This window comes from Lactuca virosa, chromosome 6 (genome assembly GCF_052849685.1).
Source record: "Lactuca virosa cultivar CGN04683 chromosome 6, Lactuca_virosa_CGN04683_v6, whole genome shotgun sequence".
Taxonomy (NCBI): Eukaryota; Viridiplantae; Streptophyta; class Magnoliopsida; order Asterales; family Asteraceae; genus Lactuca; species Lactuca virosa.
In genome coordinates, this window is record NC_136431.1 from 49,118,706 (window position 1) to 49,132,807 (window position 14,102).

At 44.5% G+C, this 14,102-nt stretch overlaps 1 non-coding gene across 1 annotated transcript; it reads left to right on the forward strand.

Annotated features, from left to right (window-relative positions):
* The first annotated feature begins 922 nt into the window (after positions 1–922).
* LOC145123070 (small nucleolar RNA R71) lies at positions 923–1,029 on the forward strand. The gene has a single exon (XR_013714950.1). It is a non-coding gene; the product is annotated as a small nucleolar RNA R71 (small nucleolar RNA).
* The last annotated feature ends 13,073 nt before the right edge of the window (positions 1,030–14,102 follow it).

Here is a 14,102-nt window from a genome sequence, read left to right on the forward strand (position 1 = left end):
ACATTTTGCTTTTCATATTTAAAACTTTTATCTAACTCTTATTTTTTTTTATCAAAAATGACTTCAATGTCACTATCATTATCTAAGGTAGGAGTACTTACCTTGTTGTCAACCTTTTTCCCACTACGTAAGGTGATTACCTCGTTCACTTTCTACTCTTTTACCAGTCTTTGGGTGTGACATGGGTTGACTGCTGTTGGTGCTTGGAAACTTGACATCTTCCCTTTTCCTAATTTGCTCTGCAAGTTGAGCAATCTGCTTCTTGATAACAACTATGGACTTGGTGTTAGTGTCAGCTTCCTAATATGTTTGGGTTATGAAATCCATGATTTTGTCCAACTTGTTACTATTAGTTTCATCCTTCTTTGATGTTCCACCTTGGTTGAAGTTGGACTGTTGGAATTGTTTTGACTGATTTTGGTTTTGGTAATTCCCTTGACGGTTATTGTTGTTGTAGTTCCTACCTTGGTTGTAGTTCTGATTGAATGATCGCGGACTATTTTGGAATTTACCATAGTCGTGCACTTGATTGATTTCCTCTTGACTTCTCATACACTCATTCGTGATGTGTCATGAATCTCTGTAACTTACACATACTTTATGTCCCTGCGAAACAAACATACCTTTCTCCTTGCCTAGACTAGAGAGTAGTAAGTCAATTTTTTTATTTAAAGAATTAATATTATATTTGACTTCATTTTTCCAGTTTTTGTCTAGTCCAACTCAAACAGTTGATGAAACTGGGGTGTCTCGTTTCTTAGTTGAGTAATTGGTTTTTGAACCATGACTCAACTGCTCCAAGAATCACCAAACGTCTTCACTATCTTGCATCATAATAGTGTTGCCAGACGAGGTATTTATCATAGTTTGATTTACAGTGTCGACTCCATCATAAAAGAAACGTACAAGTTGCCAACAGGGAAATTCATGATGGGGGCATGAACACAACAATTCCTTAAGGCGTTCAAATGCATCATGAAATTCTTCATTGGGTTTTTGTGAAAAATCTTGTATTGCTTTTCTTATTTCCATGGTTTTACTTGCAGGGTAAAACTCTTGCAAAAATTTTGTTTTCAATTGATCCCAAGCAGTAATAATATGGGGGGGGGGGAAGAGAAGTGAACCAATACTTAGCTTTTTCTTTTAATGTGAGCGGAAATAAGTGGAGTCTAAATGAATCTCTATTAGTTCCTTGCGGAGTATTCGCGTTAGCAATTGCAAGAAACTCTTAGAGATGATTATATGGATCATCATGCTTATTACCTCTGAATACAGATAAGACACTAACTAATTATGGTCTTACTTCCACATGGTGCTCATTTCCTTTTGCGAAGAGTATAGGTGAAGCATCATCATACTCTCCCGACTGAAAATGAGATGCCATAGATTGTCGATTAGGTTGCGGAAAGTAAAGATGAGGGAATTGGTTACCTTCATTGTAGTACCCTCCATTTGCATTGTTGAATCCACCATTTGGATTCCTTCGGTATTGATTCCCAAAGACTTGATTCTTGAACCCATCATTGCAGTCATTGTTTCCACCGTTGTAGAAATTCTAGTTGTTCTAGTTGTTGTTGTTGTTGTTGTAGTTCCCGTTTCCACCCTGATTTCCTTGATTTCGCCTATTACCATCGTTGTGGTTATGATTCCAATCATTTCCATTGTCATTTCCATCATCAAATTCTCAGTCATCCTCGTTACCACCATTAACAAATTGAGGACCAACATTCCTAGGATTTTGGTTCCTTTTTCTACCATTGCCACCGTTGTGGTTTACTCCATTGCCCTATGTTATCTGCCCAATTTCCTCCATTTCCACCATTTTACCCACGGTTGTATCTGTTTGGTTGTGGTTGTACCGAAAGGATGATTGGTGCATCGACATTGTTGTTGTTTCCGTTGTTCCCATTGTTGTTTGGGAATTAAGGAGCTACTGGTTGAACTAGTGGTGGAGGATTTATGACTGCATCCGCATGATCTTCGATCACATCTTCCACGACCACATTATCTACAATCATGGTCTTGATGTTTCTTCTAGCAACCCGATTTGAGCGAGTTGTTCGTTCGATTTCCGGATCAAATGTAAGCAATGAAAAACGTCCATTATGTCTTGTATGCATGCACCGGTGCGTCTGCACAACAAAAACAAACCAAACGTGAACTACAAACAAAAATTAAAATTGAAAATAACAGAATATGACTACTTAAACACAATAGTTCAATCGCACTATCTCCCCGGCAACGGCGCCAAATTTTGATCAAGGTCGTTATCTCAATAAAAAATAAACCAACTAACCTACTTAGATAGGGTAAGTCAGGTCGAATCCACGAGGAGTTCGTGGTCAAACTTTGTGTCAAAATAGTCAATGGAAAATGGATTACTTGTAATTGTCACGAAAAGGTTTAAACAAAGATTAACTAAAAATACTTGGAACTTTATTAATTAACATGAAACTTAAAATAAGAAAACTAAGGTACTCCCGGTTCAGTTATCAGACAGTTCAGATTCACACACTTTCTTCCCTAAAATACTAATTCAAATACTTAAATGTAATTGGGGTTTATTATCTTGCAACACATAATTTTGAGTACACAATATGTTCTTTCAACTAGTTGTCTTACTCCATACGTCTACTTGGATTAGGAAAAATTAGTGAATTAGCAATAAAGTTTCTTGCAGCTACCTATTACAATATTAATATTTAATATCAGGAGTCGGAATAATACATGGGGATTCAACCAATTGTCTTTGTTCCTAAACTACTTGAACTTCAAACAATCGGTGAATTGACAATGTATTATTTTAGTTATGAAACCAGTTGTCTTTGTTCCTAAACTACTTAAACTACTTGTATACTAGAATTCATAAAAAAAAACTTGCAATCATAAACAAAATGTAACCTAATGATTATCAAAGTTTGAAACAATCAAAGTTGTAGGGGAGATGATCGGTTGAACGGTCTTCAGATTGCTTGTGAACTTGATAATTTCTCGCCTTGAATCCGGATTGGAGTGGTTACAAGCGTGTTTGGAGAAGGTTTGAACATGTTGGAACGCCTCCAAAATGCTCTAAAATCATAGGGGAGAAGTGGAAAAAGTCCCTTAGTGTAACGCCCTGATTCTCAGGTATCAATTTTATATAAGAATTCTCTTGTTTTCAAGGTCTACTCGACGAGTTGGTTGCCCTACTCGTCGAGTAGCAGCGGGTTAGGTCGCGCGTTTTAGTGACCTACTCGTCGAGTCCAATAAGGGACTCGACGAGTAGGAGCTGGAGGATGAAACCCTAAATCTCGGGGTATTGCACCCTATTTAAAGGATCATTGGCCTCCCCCAGCCTCCCCTTTACTGCTTCTTGTCCCTCTCAAACCCTAATACGTGTGTGTGTGCTCCATTGTGTGTTTCAAGCCTTGGGAAGAAGAAGATTCTTAGAAAAGGGAGCTTGAAGATCAAGTGGCTAGCAGCAAGGAGTTTGTGTGGACCTGAAATCTACCTCAGATAGCACCATTTGAAGGTATCAATTCGTTACCTTGACCTTCTTTCCTTCTAGATCTCCTTTGGGTTGAAGTTTAGGGCTTTTTATCATGTCATGAAGCTATTCTTGTGTATGAGCTAAGATCTGAAGTTGCAACTTCAGATCTGAACTCTCCTTGGTCTTTAGGTCCGTAAAGCTTACAACTTTAGCAATTATGAACCCTTCCTTTTGAGTTAAACCCCATTTCAAGTTTAGATTTGGCATTATGAAGCATTAGAGCCTTGCATGCACGTAAAGTTTGCAACTTTACGTGATAAACGGGCATTGGGAAGCTGGATCTACAATTTGGAGCCTTAGCATGGCTTAAAAATTGTCTGTATGAATAAAGGACTGAAGAGACTCGGCGAGTTGTATGAACGACTCGGTGAGTCATATGAAGACAGTCATGTACTCGACGAGTTGGATGAACAACTCGTCAAGTCAGATGAAAAATGCCTTGGACTCGGCGAGTCAGTCGAATGACTCGGCGATTCGGCTAGGGTTTCTCCCGAACCTTTGGACACGCATGGACTCGGCGAGTTGTAGGGAACTCGACGAGCCAACCAAGGATTTCACGACTTCTCGAGTTCAGGAAGGACTCGACGAGTCGGTGAACTACACTCGACGAGTCGAGTCAACATGGACTGTTGACTTTGACTGTGGAATTTGACTTTAACCAAGGGTTGACCAGTTGACTTCTGAGAGTATTTTGGTAATTTGGAAACTTATGAAAAAGGGTTTTATGGTAGCTATAGGTGGGGGAGTTCGTGTTGGTGATCCGGGAGTTGAGCTTTCTAGTTTCAGACGACAGTTGCGAGGTGAGTTATCCTCACTATACTCAAGGGTCTAAGGCACCAAGGTCGGCCCTTCGGATTGTTATATGGTTATGCTATGCTAGTATGATCTGTTAGATCGGTGTCCTAGAGGGTAGGATAACATGATGTGATATGTGGTATGATCTGTTAGATCGGCATCCCGGTAGATGGGATGGTGTTATGTGCTATGTGGTATGATCTGTTAGATCAAGTATTGTCTATAGACTGTTATGTGATATTTGTTATATGTGCACATGTTGTTTGGCGGTTGAGGCTTATCTGCTTTGTGCGAAAGCCAATAGACCTGGGCATTCCAACCTGTTGGTTGTGGGCCGTAAGTATTCCATCCCGAGGATGACTGGACTCATAGTATGTGGGCATTCCAACCTGTTGGTTGTGGGCCTGGGGTATTCCATCCCGAGGATGACTGTACCCATAGTATGTCGGTATTCCAACCGGATGGTTGAGGGCCTGGGGTATTCCAACCGGATGGTTGACTGGACCCATAGTATGTTGTTTATGATTATATGCGTATTGTTGTGGGTATGGGTATTTTGGGGGAACTCACTAAGCTTTTGGGCTTACAGTTTCAGTTTATTGTTTCAGGTACATCAGGAGATCATGGCAAGGCAAAGGCGTAATCGTACACCCCCTCACTTTTTATGACTTTGTTTCTGGGATACTCTGATATGATATATTTTGAAAACAAGCTTTGTAATGATTAATGGTTTTGGATATGTTTTAAAAGTTTTAAATTGGCTCGAATTTTATGGGTGTTACAAGTTGGTATCAGAGCCTTGGTTTGAGTGAATTGGAAGAACATGCGTGTGAATCCAGTCTCAAATCAAGGAAAGGTTTTCAAATGATTTCTAAAATGGTTTTCAAAATAAGTAAATGAGGATGCAGGATGTACGATCAGCCGGAGCCAGTAAGTAGCCCCAAAATACCATACAGTTATTTGATTATGTGATATGTTAGAACAACATACTAGTGCTAGGCTAGGGATCTTCAGGAATTGCATGATAAGAATTGCCTGATTGAATGATGCCGGATAGCCTAAGGTTTTCCTTATATGAAATTGACATCATAAATGTAGTTGCTTAGTGTATGCATCACGGCCGTACATAATTAAGATCTTATAGCCTGAGAATGTTTGATTTAGCCTTATGTTCTGTTCTTGTCTGATTGGGAGCTTAGGGTAGGATTGGATATTCGAAAGTCTATAGGGTCCAGCGTTAAGTATGGCTAGCATACACTAGTGCTGCAGGGTTGGTGGAAGTTTCATGGATGGATGAGTGTGTGGGACCGGTAGGTCAGTTGTGAGACGGTTAGCTTTCCTCTAGGAGTGAGGATTGAGTGCTCGCTATGTTTATGTATATTGTTAGGGTGTTGTGGTGATACTTGAGACAAATATGGGTAGGTGTGGAAGGTAGTATGGGCTCGTACTACTGAAAGCACAGGACCCATACGCGTAGCAAGGAAGTCACAACCCCTAGGGATTAGTCGGGAGTTGGGTCCCGGTTATTTATGCGGATTGTCTGATATCTTCCTGTTATGTTTCAGAATGGCAGTTACGAGACGTTTCACGACAGGGTCCAGATCAGGATCAGGACAGGGTGATCAGGAGGCCCCAGTGGCACCTGAGATTTTCGGCCAGGAGGGGCCAATGTTGACAGAGGATCGGGTCAGGGAGATCATTCGCGAGGAGGTAGTCAAGATTGTAAGGGGTCAGATTCTGGAGTTGTTCGGGACTATTAAGTCCGCTATGATGGAGTATTTTGACAACAGATATGCAACCCTCGCTGAGACAGCTGCCGCTGCGGCCACCACGGCTGTAACAGCGGCAGGAGGGGGAGCGGGGCGAGTTTTTCAGTACAGGGACTTCGATAACACTAAGCCCCCTACTTTTGATGGGACACAGGATCCCATCAAGGATATGAGGTGGATCTCGGATGTGGAGGGGTGTTTCTTCACCTGCTCGTGTCCTACTGACCAGAAGGTCAGGTGTGCTCTGAACATGCTAAGGTCCGGGGCCAAGGACTGGTGGAGACTTGCGACTGGGTCGTACACTAATAACCAGAGAGCTGCTGTTACTTGGGAGCAGTTCAGGGACATGTTCCGCGCCCGTTACATTCCGCGGGTCGAGCGGGAATGCTTGGCGCAGAAGTTTCTGAATTTGAGACAGGATGGGGAGTCGGTGACGGAGATCACCCGTATGTTCACTGAGAGGGCGATGTTTTTCCCAGAGTTTGCTTCCGAGCAGGCTCAGATGACCCGTTATCTGAGCATGCTCAAGACTGACATCCGTCAGTTTGTTGCCACCCAGCGATGTGATACACTTCTGGATTTGCAGGAGGCCGCTAGACGGCGTGAGTTGGAGATTGAGCTACAGTTAAGGGAGCAGCAGCAGGCCCCGACATAGTCACAGCCGGCGCCAAAGCGGTCCAAGACCGTTGATACTAGGACTGGGGGACAGTCAGGCCGCACTTGTGGGAAGTGCGGGAAGGCTCATTCAGGGATGTGTCGGACAGGCAGTGGGTGCCACCGATGTGGCAAGTAGGTCCATTTGGCCAGGGATTGCAGGCAGCCGACTCCGACTTCCGGAGTCAGGCTTTGCTATCATTGTGAGCAGGTGGGCCATATGAAGGCCCAATGTCCTCTACTAGCCGCCAAGTCGGCGCAGGCCCCAGCGCCGACTACCTTGAGGATCACGGATGGGAGACCAGTCAGGGCAGAGCCTCCGAAGGCTCAGGGTCGTGCCTTCCAGCTTACAGCCGAGGAGGCCAGGGCAGCACCGGATGTGGTTGCTGGTATGTTTCTATCCTTACTCCCATTGGTTATATATGTTGTATGCTTATCTGTTATGCTTGTGATTAGGTACGTTTCTAGTGAACTCCTTACCTGCACTGGTTTTATTTGACTCGGGGGCGAGTCGGTCTTTTGTATCTCAGACATTTAGTAGGGAGTTCAGAGTGCCAGTAGGCGAGCTGGAGTGTCCGTTGCGAGTTTCTATCGCCAACGAACACGGGGTTTCTGCTGCTTCGATCTACCGAGGGTGCGAGATGGAGATCTTCGTGGTACCTTTTCCGATAGACTTGATTTCGATCCCCATGGGGGATGTATGCGTGATTGTGGGGATGGACTGGCTCAGTCGTTTCGGTTCCATGATTGATTGCAAGGGTCAGCGGGTAGTGGTTTGAACCCCAAGTGGGGGAGAGTTGATTATATATGGCGAGGGCACCAGATCGGGGTCAGGGTTTTGTTCAGCCGCCAGGGCTCGGCAGTATATTCAGCACTGGGGTGCAGGTTACCTAGCGTATGTATTGGATACGCGAGCCAGGGATCAGATTTCGGTTTTCGATGTTCCTGTGGTCAGGGAGTTTGCAGATGTGTTTCCAGAGGAGTTGCCAGGGATACCTCCGGAGAGGCAGGTCGAGTTTCGGATCGACCTGGTGCCTGGTACGGCCCCTATTGCCAAGGCGCCGTACCGATTGGCGCCACCTGAGATGCAGGAACTGTCGTCATAGCTGCAGGAACTGTTGGGCAAGCAGTTCATCCGACCTAGCAGTTCTCGATGGGGAGCACCGATTCTTTTTGTCCAGAAGAAGGACGGTTCGCACCGGATGTGCATTGATTACCTGGAGTTGAATAAGTTAACGGTGAAGAACCGTTACCCACTCCCGAGGATAGATGATCTCTTCGATCAGTTGCAGGGCGCATCTTGGTTTTCCAAGATAGACTTGAGGTCTGGGTATCATCAGGTCAGGGTCAGAGAGGAGGATGTGGAGAAGACCGCGTTCCGAACTCGTTATGGACATTACGAGTTCGTGGTGATGCCGTTTGGGCTCACCAACGCGCCAGCAGTGTTCATGGACCTGATGAATCGGGTCTGCAGACCGATGCTCGATCGCTCGGTCATAGTGCTTATAGATGATATCTTGGTGTATTCCAAGACCCGAGAGCAGCATGAGGAGCATCTACGGGAGTTATTAGGAGTTCTGAGACGAGAACGGCTGTACGCCAAGTTCTCGAAGTGTGAGTTTTGGCTACGAGAGGTCCAGTTCCTTGGACATCTCGTTAACCAGGAGGGGATTTTGGTCGATCCGGCCAAAATCGAGGCGGTTATGCAGTGGGAGGTTCCGAAATATCCCTCAGATATCAGGAGCTTTTTGGGATTGGCAGGGTACTACCGGAGGTTCATACAGGATTTCTCCAAGATTGCGGTACCCCTCACTCGTCTGTCGAGGAATGGGGTGGATTTCCGGTTGGGCCCTGAGCAGCAGAGGGCCTTTGAGACCCTCCGACAGCGGTTGTGAGAGGCCCCAGTCTTGATACTCCCGGAGGGAGTTGAGGATTTTATGGTGTTCTGTGATGCATCCATCACAGGTTTAGGGGCGGTCCTCATGCAGAGAGGACGGGTGATAGCCTACGCATCGCGGCAGCTGAAGCCGCATGAGACGCGATACCCTACGCATGATTTGGGGTTGGGGGCAGTGGTGTTCACCCTCAAGATATGGAGACATTACCTTTATGGGGTCCGTTGTACCATTTACACGGATCACAAGAGCTTGAGACATATCATGGATCAGCCGAACCTGAACATGAGGCAGCGCAGGTGGCTGGATGTAGTCAAGGACTACGACTGCGAGATCCTTTACCATCCTGGTAAAGCGAATGTGGTTGCGGATGCTTTTAGCCGCAAGTCAGCTAGGTCTTCCACCCCCGCGGTATGTATGAGGATAGCGGTGGATTCTCCGCTTGTGAGTCTGATCAGAGATGCCCAGGTTGAGGGCATGCGATCAGAGAATTGGAAGCTGGAGAGGATCAAGGGGGAGAATACCCGGTTCGTGCAGGATAGTCGAGGATTATTGACCCGATGCGGTCGGGTTTGGGTTCCGATGTCTGGTGGGGTCAGGTAGACGGTCATGGATGAGGCTCATAAGTCTCATTTTTCTATTCACCCGGGGGCCACCAAGATGTATCGATACCTGAGTTTGAGTTACTGGTGGCCATGTATGAAGCGAGAAATCACTTGGTATGTCGAGAGGTGCTTGACCTGCAGGATGGTCAAGGACGAACACCAGAGGCCGCATGGTAAGCTATAGCCTCTAGAGATTCCCATGTGGAAATGGGAACATATCACGATGGATTTCATTACCAAGCTGCCGAGAACGGCGAAGGGATTTGATGCTATATGGGTCATCGTGGATCGATTGACCAAGAGTGCCCATTTCTTGGCGATTCGGGAGAGTTCGTCGGCCGAGAAGTTGGCCGACGTGTACGTTCGCGAGATCGTGTCTCGCTATGGGGTTCCTGTTTCCATTGTCTCTGATCGGGATGTCAGGTTTACCTCCCGTTTCTGGCAGAAGTTTCACGAGGAGCTGGGCACGCGGTTGCACTTCAGCACAACATTCCATCCGCAGACTGATGGTCAGAGCGAGCGGACCATTCAGACCCTCGAGGATATGTTGAGGGCGTGTGTCATTGATTTCGGTGGGAGTTGGGATTCCCACCTACCGCTTGCAGAGTTCGCCTACAACAAAAGCTATCATTATAGCATTGGCGCCCCGCCATTCAAGCTGTTGTACGGGCAGAGATGTCGAACCCCGGTTTTTTGGGGTGAGGTTGGTCACAGGGTGATGAGTCGGACGGAGGTGGTCTTGCAGACTACCGAGAAGATTCAGCAGATTAGGCAGCGACTGCAGACCGCTCAGAGTCGGCAGAAGAGTTATGCCGACCGGCACCGATCCGAGCTAGAGTTTTAGATCGGTGACATGGTACTCCTGAAGGTCTCGCCCTGGAAGGGCGTGATCCGCTTCAGGAAGAAGGGAAAATTGGGTCCCCGATATATTAGGTCGTTCAGGAGCGTTGCCAGGGTTGGCAAGGTGGCTTACAGGCTAGAGCTGTCGGAGGAGCTTAGTCGGATCCACAGCACTTTCCACGTTTCGCAGCTGCGAAAGTGCATCATGGATCAGGAGGCGGTGGTGTCGCTGGATGATATTCAGGTCGATGAGCGCCTGAATTATGTGGAGAGGCCTGTGGCCATACTGGAGAGAAAGATGAAGATTCTGAGGAGCAAGGAGATACCTTTGGTGAAGGTACAGTGGGAGCATTGGAGAGGGTCCGAGTGGACGTGGGAGCCAGAGGCAGAGATGCGGGAGCATTATCCGGAACTGTTCGCCGCAGCAGACTTCGAGGACGAAGTCTAGTTCAAGTGGGGGAGAATTATAACGCCTCGATTCTCAGGTATCGATTTCATATAAGAATTCTCTTGTTTTCAAGGTCTACTCGACGAGTTGGTTGCCCTACTCGTCGAGTAGCAGCGGGTTGGGTCGCGAGTTTTAGTGACCTACTCGCCGAGTCTAATAAGGGACTTGACGAGTAGGAGCTGGAGGATGAAACCCTAAATATCGTGGTATTGCACCCTATTTAAAGGATCATTGGCCTCCCCCAGCCTCCCCTTTATTGCTTCTTGTCCCTCTCAAACCCTAATACGTGTGTGTGTGCTCCATTGTGTGTTTCAAGCCTTGGGAAGAAGAAGATTCTTAGAAAAGGGAGCTTGAAGATCAAGTGGCTAGCAGCAAGGAGTTTGTGTGAACCTGAAATCTACCTCAGATAGCACCATTTGAAGGTATCAATTCGTTACCTTGACCTTCTTTCCTTCTAGATATCCTTTGGGTTGAAGTTTAGGCTTTTTATCATGTCATGAAGCTATTCTTGTGTATGAGCTAAGATCTGAAGTTGCAACTTCAGATCTGAACTCTCCTTGGTCTTTAGGTCCGTAAAGCTTACAACTTTAGTAATTATGAACCCTTCCTTTTGAGTTAAACCCCATTTCAAGTTTAGATTTGGCATTATGAGTCATTAGAGCCTTGCATGCACGTAAAGTTTGCAACTTTACGTGATAAACGGGCATTGGGAAGCTGGATCTACAATTTGGAGCCTTAGCATGGCTTAAAAATCGTCTGTATGAATAAAGGACTGAAGAGACTCGGCGAGTTGTATGAACGACTCGGTGAGTCATATGAAGACAGTCATGTACTCAACGAGTTGGATGAACAACTCGTCGAGTCAGATGAAGAATGCCTTGGACTCGGCGAGTCATTCGAATGACTCGGCGATTCGGCTAGGGTTTCTCCCGAACCTTTAGACACGCATGGACTCGGCGAGTTGTAGGGAACTCGACGAGCCAACCAAGGATTTCACGACTTCTCGAGTTCAGGAAGGACTCGACGAGTCGGTGAACTACACTCGACGAGTCGAGTCAACATGGACTGTTGACTTTGACTGTGGACTTTGACTTTAACCAAGGGTTGACCAGTTGACTTCTGAGAGTATTTTGGTAATTTGGAAACTTATGAAAAAGGGTTTTATGGTAGCTATAGGTGGGGGAGTTCGTGTTGGTGATCCGGGAGTTGAGCTTTCTAGTTTCAGACGACAGTTGCGAGGTGAGTTATCCTCACTATACTCAAGGGTCTAAGGCACCAAGGTCGGCCCTTCGGATTGTTATATGGTTATGCTATGCTAGTATGATCTGTTAGATCGGTGTCCTAGAGGGTAGGATAACATTATGTGATATGTGGTATGATCTGTTAGATCGGCATCCCGGTAGATGGGATGGTGTTATGTGCTATGTGGTATGATCTGTTAGATCAAGTATTGTCTATAGACTGTTATGTGATATTTGTTATATATGCACATGTTGTTTGGCGGTTGAGGCTTATCTGCTTTGTGCGAAAGCCAATAGACCTGGGCATTCCAACCTGTTGGTTGTGGGCCGTAAGTATTCCATCCCGAGGATGACTGGACTCATAGTATGTGGGCATTCCAACCTGTTGGTTGTGGGCCTGGGGTATTCCATCCCGAGGATGACTGTACCCACAGTATGTCGGCATTCCAACCGGATGGTTGAGGGCCTGGGGTATTCCAACCGGATGGTTGACTGGACCCATAGTATGTTGTTTATGATTATATGTGTATTGTTGTGGGTATGGGTATTTTGGGGGAACTCACTAAGCTTTTGGGGCTTACAGTTTCAGTTTATTGTTTCAGGTACATCAGGAGATCGTGGCAAGGCAAAGGCGTGATCGTACAGCTCCTCACTTTTTATGACTTTGTTTCTAGGATACTCTGATATGATACATTTTGAAAACAAGCTTTGTAATGATTAATGGTTTTGGATATGTTTTAAAAGTTTTAAATTGGCTCGAATTTTATGGGTGTTACACCTAGGGTTTTGGAATTAATGGGTATTTATAGGTATTAAAAGGCTTGAAATTTCATGAATGTCCGTCACCTTATTTCTCGTCACCGTCCCAGAAAATAACCTGAACCGTCCTACAAAAAAAAGTGGGACGGCTTATGCTTTTTATTTTTCTGTTTCTTTTTATTTGAACCGTCCCAAAAAAGGACCCAGTTGTCCAAGAATAAAAGTAGGATTACTATGCTTCTTATGTCAATGTCCACTTCATGAATCAATTTGATTTTATTAAAGATTTCACCTTTAATCCTTCTTTCCTTTTAGTATTCACTTCCACCCCTTATCTTTAATGTCTTTTGTAGGGTTTCAAAGTACTCTATGGATGATGGCAATGGGCCCCCTTGATGAAGTGTAGGTTAAAAGCCCAAGACTTGTCTTTTCCCTATAAATAGTCATGTATTATTCATAATTAGGGTTAAGAGTGAGGCAAAATGTAGCCGCCACATTGTGAGGTTTCTTGTAGAGTTAGATTCTTATTCTTAAAAGTGTAATATGTTCCTCATAATTGAATAAATCGAGTGATCATTCGACATATCTTCATATTTGTGTTTGTTCTTATTTTCCGCATCTTGTTCATCAAATCTCAATTAGGGTTTTATTCCCAACATCTTTATTTATTTCTTCTCCATCCTCTTTTACCTAATATTGTTTTGTCTTCATTTATCCGTTTTGGTTGCATGTTCCACCCAATTTCTTTACTGATTACTTGCACATTTATTCAACCATTCATCAAAGTAGTGCCATTCTTTGGCAAATACACATCAATTCAACACAATTAATACAATTTATGATGTTATAAATATAAACCGATTAGATACCAATGATTACCCTGCGTAAAGCTGAAGCTCTCATTTCTAGAAAATACTTGTACAAAAACATTTATGCAAGCTCATTCCATGTTGTGACTGACCTCAGTGGTAAGTCATATAACCACTCCTTGGCTGAATCTTGTAGAGCAAATGGAAATGCCCTTTACTTGATTTAATCTTCAATGACTTCATGTGGCTTCATTCCCACATAAACAACATGAAATTCCTTAAGAAACTTGTGTGGGTGTTCATTTTCAAGACTGTGGAATGTAGGCAACAAGTGAATGAGTCCGGATTTGAGTTAAAAGGTTATTGTTGTGGGATAGGTGATGCACAATGTTGTTGGGTAACATCTTATGCGGACCATTTTCGAAAGGTTTATTCAAGATGTGGATTTGCCAGGTGGGTTGGGTAACATCTGTAGGAGTCTTGTCATCTAGCTTGCTTCCGTCTTTGATTCACATATTTTTTTTTTATCTCCAAATCAATTGGTAAAGGTGTACCTGTAGGAAGAGATCTTGGCATAATCAATTAGTACTACCGTGTCCATGACAACAACACCAATTTGTTTGGTTGTTAAACCAACAAATAAAGGGATAAAATAATAACAATTAAACACAAATCACTACAACAATATAGTAAGAGATAGCATAGAAGAATAAGGGTCGAACCATTGAGATACGAGACTTATTGTATGACCATATTTT